Source organism: Mustela nivalis, assembly GCF_964662115.1.
Source record: "Mustela nivalis genome assembly, chromosome: 4".
NCBI lineage: Eukaryota > Metazoa > Chordata > Mammalia > Carnivora > Mustelidae > Mustela > Mustela nivalis.
In genome coordinates this window covers 21,175,535-21,191,118 of record NC_139023.1, presented here as the reverse complement: position 1 = coordinate 21,191,118, position 15,584 = coordinate 21,175,535, and the positions used below count along the sequence as shown (strand labels likewise).

General features: G+C 38.2%; 1 pseudogene across 1 annotated transcript; it reads right to left on the bottom strand.

Annotated features, from left to right (window-relative positions):
• Positions 1-13,764: 13,764 nt before the first annotated feature.
• LOC309863953 (histone H2B type 2-K1 pseudogene) lies at positions 13,765-14,127 on the bottom strand (annotated as a pseudogene). Its single transcript has one exon. The product of its transcript is annotated as a histone H2B type 2-K1 pseudogene (transcript).
• Positions 14,128-15,584: the final 1,457 nt, after the last annotated feature.

The window sequence follows — 15,584 nt, the reverse complement described above, 5'->3', positions numbered from 1 at the left end:
TAACCTTTAAATTAGATCCATTTTTTTTCTTAAGCTAAAATAATTAAGCTTTACCGGGTCCCCCCAACTTCTAAGTATAATATGTAACCTTTATTTTTGACTTCTACTTAGTGGAAGTACAACCATGACCACAATTTAAATGTCATTTAAAAAAATTCTTCCCCTTTAAGCACCCAAATTCGCATGTGTTTCTTGGACTACAACCCCTCATCCTTCTCCCACCTCCATCTTCTCAAATCCACTGAATCTATTTATTGTCTTTATCGTGGCCTCAATCTTTTCAAGTCTCTTAGCCAATCATTTCATTTCAGATTATCTCCTTAACCCCTTGAATCTGGTCCCTCTTTTTCCACTCAACAGAAAACATTCTCTAGAATATCTGCAATTCCTTCCTAACAGGCTTCATTTAGTTTTGAAACAGGGTGCCCTGCACTGTATTATTGGGTTCAGTTGTTCTGATTGTGTATCTTCTTGAAAATCTATTGTGAACCCTGAACACTATACTCTTAAATTGTACTCTGTTAAATTGTCTTCCTCTTCTCTGGAGATTACTTCTCTGATGCTTTCTTTCCTTATTCCTTTCCCCTCTTTGCTCTTTTTCCTGTAGCTTCAGTTAACCTTTCCATTTAGATGTTAACCTAAGCTCAATTTCTAGCCCCAGTATCTATCTCCAGCTTAGTATTTTCAGTTACTTGTGGCCTTTTCCTAAGTATTTACATCCTCCTGGGGTACATTTAAATATTCAAGCCACACAAGCCACAGAAAACAGTCATGCTGCTTCTAATTGTTAAACTATTCACCTCCCCTCCTCTTTCCTCCAGGCCCATGTTAAGGATCCCAAAGCCAGTTTGCTGTAGTTGTTGACTGATACTAGCAATCTCAAGAGGTTAAGAGATAAAGGAACATGGTCCTCATGAGGCCAGAATGTATAGCATCCACCAGGTGGCTATAAAGAAGAAACTAACCATGCTTAGCAATGCAACATGAAAGCTCCTTTTAAGCCATCTTTGTTTTTCTGTATTATCACTCCAGAGGTATACTTCTTTAACCCAAATTTATAGTTCTCCTCTTCTTCCCAGACCTCTTTACTGGAGCCAAGTCTTCCAGGTCTTCTCCTTCTGTCTCTATATATACATATATCACATCACACGTATGTATATGCATATGTGTGTATACGTATTTCGTTCTATTCAAAGTCTCCTAAATCATCTACTTTTTGCTACCTGGAGTTTTTCATGAAAATTCTACTTCCTAGGTAGCATTCTGAGGATGGGGTTGCTGGCCTTTTTTTTCTCAGCTCACATATCATAATCAGGAAGTAGGACAAGTCTTCATTTATTTTTCATTCAAAATACATGTAGTGTATTTGCAAGGAGGGGAGTGATTTCCTGCTATGGACAGGGATTTGCACTATCATAATGCTGATTGTTCTCTGTCATCTCACTTAATTCTCCCCAGGGAGAGGAAACATGACTTATCTCTGAATCAGTAGTAGAAATGGACCCTTCTTTCTTCTTTCTCCAGGAAGACAAGGTACATGAAGGAAGCATACATTGCGGTCTATACCTCCAGTCCATTCACTTTACTGGAGAAGGTCTTTAGCTGGAGAAGTCTGAGATACCTCAGTGGTGTTTATAGCCAAGAGAGTCAATCTAGTTCACAGTTTAATTTCTGGGAACCATTCTTTTCACCTGATTTGACAACATTCTTTAATTACAACTGGACTCAGACAGCCTTTACTCTTAGCTATGTTATTATTTAGCTATGTAAATCTCAGTCTCTTCATATGTTGCATGGAGTGAATAATAATACTCTACACCATAGTGTTGTGAAGATTTAGCACAACTTTCAAATACTGTGCAATGTGCTTGGCTCACAGTGATTGTTAACTGTTGGGGCACTTGGGTGGCTTAGTCGTTAAGTGTCGGCCTTCGGCCTAGGTCATGATCACAGGGTCCTGGGATCAAGCATCCGGCTCTCTGTTTGGCTGGAAGCCTGCTTCTCCCTCTCCCACCCCCCATTGCTTGTGTTCCCTCTCTTGCTGTGTCTGTCTCTGTCAAATAAATAAATAAAATCTTAAAAAAAATAAAAGTAAAAAAAATAATAATAAAACCAGGGTCATCCTCGGAGTACCAGTACACAGAGATTCTCTGCTTCTTTCCTGCTGGAGAGAAAGGAGTCTTAAGGTCTGTGTGTGGGGGGTGGCAGGTTCCTGTAACCACCTGTTGACATACAGTGGATAGAGAAATAAATGTTGAGTGCTTGGGGCAAAAACCAAAACAAAACAGTGTGATCCTTTGATCTTCATAGGCCCTAAACTCCTCATTTCTGTGAAAGTTGGTTCAGGTGGAGAAGATGGGTGATATTTATTTGGCTCCCCTCAGACCCTAACATAGATTATCACTTCTTCACCCTATTAGTAAAACAGACAGACAGACAAAGAAAGCCCTGCTTGTTTGAGGACCAGGCTATTTGGCTGTCCCATCTTTAGTTCCTTCTTATCACTATTAGACTCCAGCTTCCTGGACTCTCCCTTGCCTTCTAGTCAAGGACTTCTTGGTCTGCTTTGATACTATTACCAGCGGCACTTCCACACTCATCTCTATGCTTTCACACCTGATGAAATGTGTAATATTCTGACCATTTTCTCATAAGCCACTAGTAATTGTTCCTTCTTTATGAATTTGTTAACTCATGTCTATTCTAACTACCTAAGAATTATATCAACACTTGATAGAATTCTCCATCTAAGAAAATCCAATTTGCTTTATGTATTTACTTATTAATATTTGGGGTGATATCCACCTAGATAGCTAGGGATACACCATACTCTTTTCTTGGACTGCTCCATTCACTTCTATATTGTATTTTAAAACTTACATCTAAAAGAAAGCCTCCTCCTATTAAACACACCCACCCCTAATTCCTCCTGTATACAGTGTTTTTTTCTACACTTTTACAGTATATGCTATTCTAATTTGCAGTTTTAGCATATTGCTTTGTAGTTGCTTCTAAGTTTATCAGGAATGTGTTCTGAATAACTAAACAACATTGTGAAGGACCAAAAATGTTTCTCTTCTTTCCTCTCAACACCTTCAAAGAATCTACTTCCTCCTTCAAAATAGTGAATACTCTATAGATACTGTTATCTATCATGCATGTATGCCTGATAACATCTTATTTCCTATAGCTTTGAATTATGGACAATTAATCTTTTAGTTGTGTTTTACAAAAATTAGTTTGGATATATATATATATTTGCCACTGGATAGAGATTTAGATATGTCATCATGAATTCTACTGAGACCTGGAGGACAGAACTTCTAACAATGTATACCATAAGCATGATTTATCTTACAAGAAGAGCTTTTCAGATTTAAAAGCAACACTTCTGCTATTCATCACCAGATCCTTTACATAGGAATGCCTGGAGAATTACATTGAACAGAATTTTAGTGTCTTAAAAGTTTACATTTGTATTGTCTTTAAAACAATAAGGCCCAATTTTACTTTGATCATTCTGACTATGCTGCTGAGTTGGGGAGATGAGCACAGAATGATTTTAATAGCTTTTCCCCCACCCAGGGGCTTTAATCTACAATCCAGAGCTTTTACTTCCATTGATTTGAGTACCAACCCATGCTAGCAGGTGGAGAAAATCAAAGTCACAGTAAATTTGAACTCTTTCTGTCTGTGATAGTATAGCTGAAATAGTTCTGTTTGAATGATTCTGTTCATCATCTGTTAGGTTGTTTCAGATCTATCCTTCCAGGAGTCATGTTCTAAAATCTGTAATCTGCTGTGTCTTACTGTCAAGAATTCTAGTTGAGTTTACGATAACTACATAAACCTTACATACTTATATCAGAACATTTCTCTTTGATTTGTAATGATTTATTGCTATATCCTTGTTATTTTATTTTCTATTTTATTAATTAAGAGGGAAATGCTAGTTTCTGTAGACTCCAGATCAATAAATCTATCCCCCCCACAGATATATACTATAGAATATTTATGTGTGTGTATATATATATATATATAGAGAGAGAGAGAGAGAGAGAGAGAAAGAGAGATCAAATAAAGGAGTTCATTTTTAAAAAAATCATTAGACCTTCATATTCCCTCTTTAACTTCTTTAATAATTATAAAACCTCTCTTTGGTGTATCATGATAAGTATCAGGCAGGATCTTCTAGCCCCCAGGCAGATTCTAGAATTTCAACCACGCTCAACTGTTTCTAGATTTGTTTTTGGTACTAAGAACCCAAATTGGTGCATAGAGTCAAACCTTGTTTCATGCCTTTTTCTGGATTGGCTATCTGTTCCTACAGGCATTCTTCTGCATTGGTTCTGCATACTAAGAAACCAATCAGCACATACTGAAGAAGGTGATGTCACCCACCATGCATCTGAGCTCCTCAGGGCCTCAGGAACTTACCCTCAAGAATCAGCTTTCTAATAAGCCTCTTCTAGGCCTGTACTCTGGAAGGGAAAAGTGAACGTGTTTGCTCTATTTCATACTCCTAGCTCGTGTTATTTCTCCACACTGCAGTTAAAATGAACTCTGAGAACTCAAAACTCACCAGCTCTTAACTCCTCTTCAATCATCTGCAATTGCTTACCCTCATCTTTTGATGAGATCTGAAGTTTTATCCAATTCTTGTTGATTTACCTGTATTTTTGAATATAAGATCTCTAGCATTCTCCCAAGACAGAAGTACAACAATATGATACTCAGAAAAGTGGCCTCCCTCACCTATTCCTCTGTGCTACTTCACACCCACTTTTCTCCTTATAGGTCATGAATTTCATTGCTTTTTGATTTATATTTCCTGTTTCTTTCTTTTTTTTTTTTAAACTGAACAGATAAATGTTTTTTATTTCTTCCTCATATACATTATAGCATACTGTATGTGAACTTTAAACTTGACTTAATGTTTCCTGGAAAGGACTCCATATCATTTAAATGTGACTTATCTAAATTCCCTCCCCCTCCCATTCTTAAGTAATTCATGGACAGGGATCCTAACTGAAGAGCAGCCTCTGCAATGGCATACTGAAATTCAGTTTCTTTAATGGCTTATAATGGTGGTGGTGGTGCAGAGAGGGTTTGCAGCATCTCGTCCTCTTGTACTTCTGCACTTTAATTGTTTTTCTTTTTCTTCTGTCCGTCTACTTCCTATCTCCAAGAGGCAATATTCTTGTATTCATCTCATTGTCTCCCAGAGCAATGCTTCTCCAAGTCTATAAACTTTTATTTTCATTTTCTCTGAAGCTCTTTTCCTGCAGGTGGTGCTGTGAATGACTGAGGAAGAGATATTTGTGTTTAGTATTGTAGTGCTTGGTATTGGACTTTGCTTTGCGGGGGTGGTTTTTGTCTGAGTTCCATCTAAGGTCTCCACTCTGCCACCCTCTTTCTCTCAGTCACTTGAATCTTCTTTTGTCCACTCTCCAGGCACACAAGCCTGCAGTCATGCACGGGTGTTCCAGCATGATCTCCATCAGGATTTGGAATTTATTTTTCCACGCTGGTCCATGCTGATGAAAAATTTATGGAATTTTCCCCCTTCTAATGATGCTGAAGGCATGGGTTGTGTGTGGTTTTCTCTGAAGTTTCTGTTGCTTATGTGATTGAGGTTGCTGTTCACCTCTAAATAAAGAATGCTTAAAATCCAGACTTTCTCTTAACATGGTCTATACACTACTTCACAGCCTGGGTCCATCTCAGCCCCATGTTGAGTCCCCCATGTTTGTTCTTTCTGCTCCAGCTCTGCCTAAGTTCTGCTTTTGGACTGTCTTTTATCGATGCCATAAAAATAATTTTACTTTAATCTTTATTTTGATAGTACTCATTTATACTATCTTTTCTTTGTTCTTGTTTTGTTTTAAGTAATCTCTACACCCAACATAGGGCTTGAACTCATAACCCTGAGGTCAAGAGTTGCACACTTTGCTGATGGAGCCATCCAAGTGTCCCTCATCTAAGCTATCTTAAAATGTTAGTAGTTTTTTTTTTTTTTAGTTTTGCACAATGATTGTTACTTCTTCCTCCAGCAGAATATGTATAATTTTCCTCCCCCAAATCCATGATTTTTCACTACTTACTAATATGATTTAAACCTGTTAAAATATTCTAATGATTGATTTTCTGATTTGTAAGATAACAATATCAAGCTAGTAATTTTGAGAGAGTACAACTACTCTTTTTAATAAGAACATATTTGCTTTTTCCCCCTAGATTTAAAAATCCTACTCACTGGAACAATGGCAGAGTTGAAAAGGCCAATCCTTTTTTTTTTATATTGGTAATGTATCCACAGCTTAGAAGAACCACTATTTATACAATACAGTAGTAAGAACAATTATTCAGTTTCTTTTTAAAAAGTTAAAAACATAGAAATTGTGTTGGTTGTGAGAACACTATAATTCATTGGTTAGAATACAGTAGCTGCACTGCCATTATTTATATCAATAGACTCATTAAGGAGGTAAAGATTTTTCTCCTTGAGTTGTTGTGCTCCTCTGAATAGTCAATAAAACCTTTGGCAATTCCTTTGATCCAAAAATTGCCTTTGTTTCCCTGGAGAAACATGAGACAAATTATATTAGTGACACCATAGACACTTAAAAAGAAGCCTTCGTATAATTTGCAAAATAGCCGCTTTCAGAGTGTTTGCCATAGATTATTATATAATATGATCCGCAAACAGAGTTTTAAAATTAGAGAAATCTAGGTTCAAATTCAACTCTACCTCATACTTACTGAAATGTATATGTTCATGCATTAAAAATGACTAAATATTTCTAGTTTTCAGCTTGTGCACCAGTATGATAAGGAAAATAGTATCTATCTCATGGGAGTATTATGAGACTTGATAAAATAATGTATACCAAGCTAATCCTTTAGTAATTAGCACCTCATGGTGCTCAGCAAGGTTATCGATAGTCTTAAAATTTCTTTGAAATCCAAGTGCAAATTATGGTGGCTTATTAGAAGCACTGTTATTTGAAGTTCCTTAGTTTTTGTACCATAATGTTTCTTGGTAAATGCTCTGTATATGTGGCAGAATGTAGGAGATAATTCGTGTTTAATTGTGACTGTTCTTAAGTAGTGTAATCAAATATACAATAGAAGGAATTTTTGCTAATTGGATTAGTTCAGTATACTAATCTACAGGTATGTTTTCTTCGGCCCTATGAAACAGTGTCCCAGAAGAAGCAGCTCCTCAGTATTGAGTGATATAAATTGAAGTGACCTCTCACTGAGCATTTTATTAACACGTGCATGCTGCAATCTTCACATTAACCCTCAGAGGCAGCAGAATAGACAGTATCTGTGGCCTGCTCAGTTCATCTTTACTTGGCTTCATATTCATACCTTAGTTCTTGGTTCTGGGTGTTAACTGTTCACAGATAACCCCATCTCTTGAGAATTGCCCTCTCCTCTGCCTGGAACTGTCTTGCTGGAAAGATTAATCCCAATCTCTTATGAAGGTACAAAAGGCTGACTCTTTGCCTAAAGATGGGACCAACTCCATGTTTTCCCTGTGGGTTCAAGCTACAGTAGGCTCCAGCAGCCATTGGTACTCTCTAAGTGGAACTCCCAGGCTTTAAGACTCCCCCAGTGAACCATATCTCTTGGTATTTTTCTCTTTGTGTGGTCCTCCGCTATATTGAATCTGGGATAGCCTTGTGTAACCAATAGAATGTGGCAAAAGTAACACTGTAAATCTTTGAGCTTCAATTATTGGAATCAATGAGTCATCATTTGCCTTTTAAAATGTTTATTCTAGAGAACGTAGGCCACCATGTAAAAACAATACTGGGAGAGCCATTCTGTGAGGAGCACAGGCCATGCAGAGTCTGGGTAGAGACAGAACAGGTGCTGGCTAGCTCCAGGTGTTCCAACTATCCGAGCCCAAGTGTCAGAGGCGAGGGTGCAGAAACTATCTTGGACTGTCTAATCCTATGGCTGTAGTATGGGCAAGAAACGAGGGTCCCAAGCTGTTCTCTAGTTGTGTTGTCCCAGTCACTTTTAGTCATTTGAGCCATCTGTCTTTGCTGGACCCTCCCCAAGCTCTTCATCTACCAGAATCATAAAATGATAAAATGATTGTTGTTTTAGACCACTAATTTGGGAGCAGGTATGCACCAATAGATAACAAGCACAGCAGCTGGGACCACACACACGCTTAGCTTCTTCCTCAGGTCTGTGCTGGTTCTCACACCCTCTCCTTTCTTCAGTGCAGCCCTTCAGGAAGTCACTTGGAAGAGAATCATCATTTCAGCTCTTCTAGATGATTATATCTAACACTGGTAGGTTCTATTAGTTTTCACATTTTTAAGATGTTCAAATGGAGGTACAGATGAATAAAATAACTCACTGAAAGTCACATAACCAATACTTAGGAGAGCTGCTATTGGAACAGGCCCCAGAGCCCTTATTCTTAACCAGAACATGGGCAGAATGGATCATGGGCAGAGTGTCCTATTGGGCTACTATGTTAAAGCTTCAATATTAGATTGGCCTTACAACAGGGGGGCCGGGTGGCTCAGTGAGTTAAAGCCTCTGCCTTTGGCTCAGGTCATGATCCCAGGGTCCTGGGATCGAGCCCTGCGTCGGGCTCTCTGCTCCGCAGGGAGCCTGCTTCCCTTCCTCTCTCTCTGCCAGCCTCTCTGCCTACTTGTGATCTCTCTCTGTCAAATAAATAAATAAAAATCTTAAAAAAAAATTTAAAAAAAAGAAACCATTTATTCACTTTCTGATGTGTATGTACGTACGTATGTGTGTGTGTGTGTGTATTTTTTTTTTTTTTTCCTCATGCTGTGGGTCTGTGTCTTCGACTGAGGAAAAAATCCACGGTCTTGTTCGCCATGTAAGCCTTCTGTGAGTGGCAGGATGGCAACACATGGGGCTGCCTGGCTGCTGGCCAAGTGCAGTGGTGTTCTGTTTGCAACATGCCAATCCTTTTGTCACTTGTTAAAAATTCAGTGTTATCTCCTCTCCCAAACATTGCTGCCATCTGCCTGCACATGACATTGACAATGATTATGTGGTAATTGCAGCTGTGTGTTTGATACCAATTATTATAATGTGGAATGGCCAAAGCAAATATATTTTCAAGCATCTATTTTTAAACCCTACCCTTCCCCAAGCACTTTGCTTATTCTTTTGATTCTTTTGAAACTTTGTGATAGCTTTAGAAACTCATGATGCTTTCTGCTTCATAAAGAAAAAAATGTTATCATAAAAATCTTTCTATTTGTCTGTCGACCAAATTAAAATAGCTTTAGGGGCTAATTTTTTAAGATCACAATAGAGTCATAATGTGGACTGGTTAAAATGTTCATTTAATTTTGTTAAATGGAGCCAAAATAACTTGATAGTTTTACAGTATCATTTTCCCAAATGTGTCCTTATAAATAAGTCAGTGCTTGCATTTACACATTCTAAACTTCTTTTTAAAAATTCTTAAAAATAATACATAGTTTTAAATAGTATATTCTTAGCTAGTGTTTCTTGAAATGTTTGGAAGATTACCTTCAATAAGAAATTCCTGAACTAGCAAACTTTTCCCCAACATCTAACCTTAATAAAAATATTGTTCATCTCCTCTCCCTATGACTTTAGCTATAAAATACCAGTTAATATTTGTCACATGTTTAAAGTAATAATAATTGACAAAAACCAAACAAACCTTTCATATCTGTGACTTTCAGACAAAGATGGTCCTTCTTAAATGCCTGGCAAGTTTATTAAGGGAAAACCATGTGCTTGGCCTGCAGTAGAGCACAGTCAGAGGTTAGAGAGTGTTCTAAATGAAGGGATGAAAGCATTCTGGGAGGAAAGCAAAGCCATAAATAACTAGAATAAAAATCTCTTGGTATCCATCCTGGGAAGTTTTGGCAATTAACTGAGGGTTCCACTTAGTGAGAATCCTAAGTGTCAGAGACTTAAACTCAAAACACAAGGAAGTTATTGATTAATACAAAAAGCACTCACCAGTTGCTCTCTAACCTTTCTGCAACAAACAAACAAACAAAAACCTTACCTGTACCTCTCCCTGAAAATCCTACCAATTTCTAGAATATTATCTTGGGCAGGTTACAATCAGTTTCAGTGATCATGCTGCTGCTTTCATTTTTTATTTATTTCATTTATTTTTATTTTTTAACTTTTTATTAGCATATAATGTATTATTTGTTTCAGAGGTTCAGGTCTGTGCTTGATCACTTTTACACAATTCACAGCACTCACCATAACACATAGCTTCCCCAGGGCCCATCACCCAGCCACCCCATCTCTCACCCCCACCATTCCAGTGACCCTCAGTGTGTTTCCTGAGATTGAGAGTCTCTTATGGTTTGTATCCTTCTCTGGTTTTAAGATCAAGCTGCTTCTGTACCTGGCTGACTGTCAGTCATTCTCTTAATCTGCTCAATCCATGTCATCAGGTGCTTTTCCTTATAGCTTTTAAACTTTTACTTTTTGTCATTCAGACCTAAGCTTGAGTATATTTTCTTCAGCTAATCCCATCCAAGTTGTCCAGTCAAAACTTCTCCCAAGTATACATTCTCTTACTCTGCTATATTTCTCTTCAGAGTATTTACTTGACTATTTTCTATAATCTCTCCCTCTAGAAAGTTAACACTCATAAGGACATGCATTGCTCTACCCTTGGAACCTAGAACAAAACAACATAGTAAAAACTCAAATTTTTTTGAAAAATGAATAAACAAAATCAAGGAATAAATAAAATAGTAACAGTTATATAGGCTCTGAAGGAGAAAATAATGTGTGGTGTTGTGTTTAAAAACAACTTAACTGTGGGAGCGGTGAATAGGATTGTCAGAGAAAAATCTGAAATAATAGCAACAATTTTAAGAATAAGAGCTGGTACTTAAAACCAGGGGAAACACATTCAACCACACGGGATAGGAAGTATAAAAAACAGACAGTGTGAAAGAGCTTGTTAAACCCTGAGAATTGTCGGAAGACCTTTGTGACTAGGGCACCATGAATGAAGAAGGGAGTGGCACAGGTTAGGATGGAGAGAAGAAGAGATTGGTTACAGAGGTTGTTAGAGACAATGATACAACATTTTGCTATTATTCTTAGTGAAATAAAACTGCTACAAAGTTTTAAGTGTGGGGGTGGTGTGATATTTGTTTTTATTTTTATTTTTTTAAAGATTTTATTTATTTATTTGACAGAGATCACAAGTAGACAGAGAGGCAGGCAGAGAGAGAGAGGAGGAAGCAGGCTCCCCACCGAGCAAAGAGCCCGATGTGGGACCTGATCCCAGGACCCTGAGATCATGACCTGAGCCAAAGGCAGAGGCTTAAACCACTGAGCCACCCAGGTACCCCATGATATTTGTTTTTAATAAGGACTTGCTGTTTATTGGATACATGAGTGGAAGGAGTGAATATGATAGTAAAAGCAAGGATGAGCAGTTACATGGCTATTAGGTTAGTCCGGGAAACAGAGGATAATGACTGGTCTTGATTTGGAGAAAATGATACATATTTGCCATTTACTTTCAGATATATGTGGGAACACAAAGTCCTGTCAATTGCTGATATAAAAAAGTTTGGATGAGCTAGGATTTATAGAGGAACAGGAGGAGTCATTTTGGATAGATTAAATCTGAGATGCCTATGAGATATGCCAGTGGAGATGTCTAGGCTCTAATAAACTTCATGTAATTGAACTTCTGAGATGGTTTGGTTATATTCCCCACTGTACAAATGAATTTACTGAGATATAGAGAAGTTAATTTCCCCACACTCCATTAGCGGCAGCTGGCAAAGTGAAAGTTGCATTGTCTGCCTCTGTCTAAAACAGTGCTTATGACTCATTAAGGTTAGCAGATCCTGGAAAAAGTCTGGTCCAGAAATATATATTTGGGAGTTTCACATGGTATTATGTGTTTGTTGGTATGACTACCTAGGAAGGAGAGAGAACTGAGACCTGAAGGATATTAACATGTAAAGCCTCACAAAGGAAGCAAAAGTCATCAACATTGTAGGACTAAGTATATAAGAGGGAAACAAGGAAAGAAAGAAATTTCATGGCAGCAAGGAACAGAGCACTCCTGGGATAAAGGAATGGTGAATTCTTCTAAATTGTTGAGAATTCAGGTAAAATGTGTACCAAAATGACCCACACATATTTATTTAAAAAGTGCATGACTAAGACTTTCAAAATATGTCTTCCCCAGAAAATCATCAGCCTCTTGTATTTCTTTAATTTTTAAAAATTATAATCACGTGGCGGTATCAAAAATAAAGTATAAGCAAAAGTGAAACGGGAATAAGAAGAATTTATAAGTCACGTAACTTCGGATAAGTCATTTGACTCACTCTGAGGTCTCAAGTCTTTGCTATAAAATAAAGAAGTTAAATCTATTCTAGTTCTTTTGTTAGCTTCTTGAAAACCAAATATGGTGGTGAGGTGTTAATATGCTTTGATAACTCTTAAACTATTAAGAGATATGACTCCTCTATACATACAGCTTTCTGTGTATTTACATTTGCTCTTACCTTACTCCCCATTGAATAGCAACTGCAAAAACCATAATGTCTATTATTTCCTTAGTTCACTTGGGCCTCGTACTGTAGAATGCATTTTGGAGGGTTAAAACATGTAAATTCAGATGCTGTTTTCCAGAACTTCATAAATTTCATAATTACCATGAATATTGATAATGTCAATATTTGCAGGTGGTTATTTTAGTCATCTTCCCACATCATTTTTTCCAGGGATGTAAATAACACTTTTCTATATTTTTAGGTACACATTTACTCCCGTTGTAATTCACAAGGAGCTACAGTAAATACAGTAAGGTTGTGAACCAGACTCCTAAAGTCGCAGACTTTTTGGGGTCCTACTCCACAGTGGCGATTTTATTTTTCATGATAAATGAGAGAGAATACCAGAGAATACCAGTTCTGAGTTTCCCTGTAGAAGACCATGAATGTAAATATCCTTGCTGCACTTCTCTGCTGAACAACCACATTACAGAGAGTCATAGGTACTGAGAAGGTACTGAGACTTGAAAGATGATGAATAACAATATAAGCAATAAGAACACTAAAACTCTTGAAGTTTAGTTGGACAGGCTACGCACAATGCATCTGAAGATATCAGCAAGAATACATCTGAAAAGACAGTGCCAGTACAGAAAATAATATCAACCCACCAATGAAGACACAGGGCTAAATGTTAGCAATGGGTAATTGAGAGCAAAGAAAAAAAAAAAATCCCTATAATACGTTAACTAATTCGTTATAAATTTAAGCCTTACAATCAGTAGATTTTATCACAGGGTCAGAACCACATTTTCACAGTAGTCACGGCCTTTGCAGTCCTAGAATAACTTTACACAAGCAAATGTTCATCTGGAATTTTTATACGCCAACTTGGTCTTTTGGGTCCAAGTTCCAAAATGCTCATTCTGAACAAGGTTCATGAAAAAGACCACTATAAAACTCTTAGCTTCCTCTATTATGACAGTGGCCAGTCCTATTTTCAATTCCCTCCCCACATGGAGAAGTTTCACATTCTGTGATGGAGAATGGGGACAGCGCCATCCAGAGAACCTTGGGCAAGTAGTTTGTTTTGTGATTTTTATTCATTTATTTTTTTAAAGATTTTATTTATTTATTTGACAGACAGAGATCACAGATTTTTTTTTTTTTTTTTTTTTTTTTTTTTTTTTTTTTTTAGCAGTTCACTCTTTATTAAATGCTCGGCCCCGGGTCACTTGGAGCTGGTGTACTTGGTGACGGCCTTGGTGCCCTCCGACACAGCGTGCTTGGCCAGCTCCCCGGGCAGCAGCAGGCGCACGGGGCCGTCTGGACTTCCCCGGAGGTAAGTGTGGTTCGGCCTGAGTACTGGGCCAGCCGGGCAGCCTCGCCAGCCAGACGTTCGAACACATCACTCACAAACGAGTTCATGATGCTCATGGCCTTGGAAGAGATGCCAATGTCTGGGTGCACCTCCTTCAGCACCTTGTAGATATACACTGAGTACGTCTCCTTGCCAGCCTCGCCTTCTGGACTTCTTATCACCACGGCCCCTTCGGCCCCCCGGCTGCGGCTGCTGGCCATGCTCTGAGCTCATCCTGCCACTCCTCCTTTTTTTTTTTTTTTTTTAAAGATTTTATTTTTATTTATTTATTTGTCAGAGAGAGAGGTAGAGTGAGCGCAAGCACAAGCGGACAGAGTGGCAGGCAGAGTCAGAGGGAGAAGCAGGCTCCCTGCAGAGCAAGGAGCCCGATGTGGGACTCGATCCCAGAACGCTGGGATCATGACCTGAGCCGAAGGCAGCTGCTTAACCAACTGAGCCACCCAGGCGTCCCAAGAGACTTTTTTTTTTTTTTTTTTTAATGATAACAATTGTTCCTCTTTATTTTTTTAAAGGATTTTATTTATTTGACAAAGAGAGATCACAAGTAGGCAGAGAGGCAGGCAGAGAGCTCAGGGGAGCAGGCTCCCTGCTGAGCAGAGAGCCTGATGAGGGGACTCGATCCCAGGACTCTGGGATCATGACCTGAGCTGAAGGCAGAGGCTTAACCCACTGAGCCACCCAGGTGCCCCTGTTTTGTGATTTTTAACTTAGAGGTGTTTGTACTGAGTTCCTTCTATCTGCCCATAGATTTGTGATACTTCAATTATACAAGTCTATAGAATTAAGGATTCACTGTAGTTTCCCACTGGGTGTTTACTTTGAATTTCCTCCCTCATCTTCAGATCAATGGCCTAGGCGGAAATCAAAATCACAGAGATATTTAATAACAGATAAAGACCAATATTCTAAGACAAAATGGGTTTTAGCATCTACCACCAGTGAATATTATTTAATAGATGAGGAGTTCAGGCAACTAGAATCACAATGGAAGAAGCATTTATGTAGTAAAACTGGGATTTCTATAACCCCTCATGCTAACCAGGTCATAACAGGGAGCCAATTCAGAACAACCAAACCTTTAGTAATTCATGATTTAATTTTGAAATTTAAGAAATATTTAAGTTACTTTGCTAAAAATTATATTCTATCTCTTTTGTACCCTGATGATTGCCAGAGAGCCGTGGTTTCTCAAGGGCAGTGTCAAAGAAAAATTGTGTCAAATGAAGTTAAACAGGCAAGGAAGAATTTATTTAAGACTATTGTAATAAGGGAGAGAGATTAAATTCAACTCCACTGAAATAAAAACAGAAAAGTTTTTAAACATTGGGGTGAGCAGAAGTGTACTAGAGGACATTACTGAGGAGCTATGTTCAATGTGACTAGACCATTTCTGTTTGCTAATTGACGCCTGTCAAAGTTAGGCTCCTACTTTCCCATAGAGACTAGGAGACAGTGGCCCTGTCTTTCTTGATCATCACCTCTCTGGGAGATTATTTACATCTCAAAGTGTAGAAAAAGCATTGATAACTGCAAGTTTCCTAAAGTGAGTGCTGTAAGAAAAGGGAGGTCAGGGGTCTGTCATCAGCAGCCTATCTGTCTAAAGTTTGATTAAGCAGACGTGAAGATTAAGGCTGCCTTGGCCAACAGTTAGAGGACTGATGTCCTATACT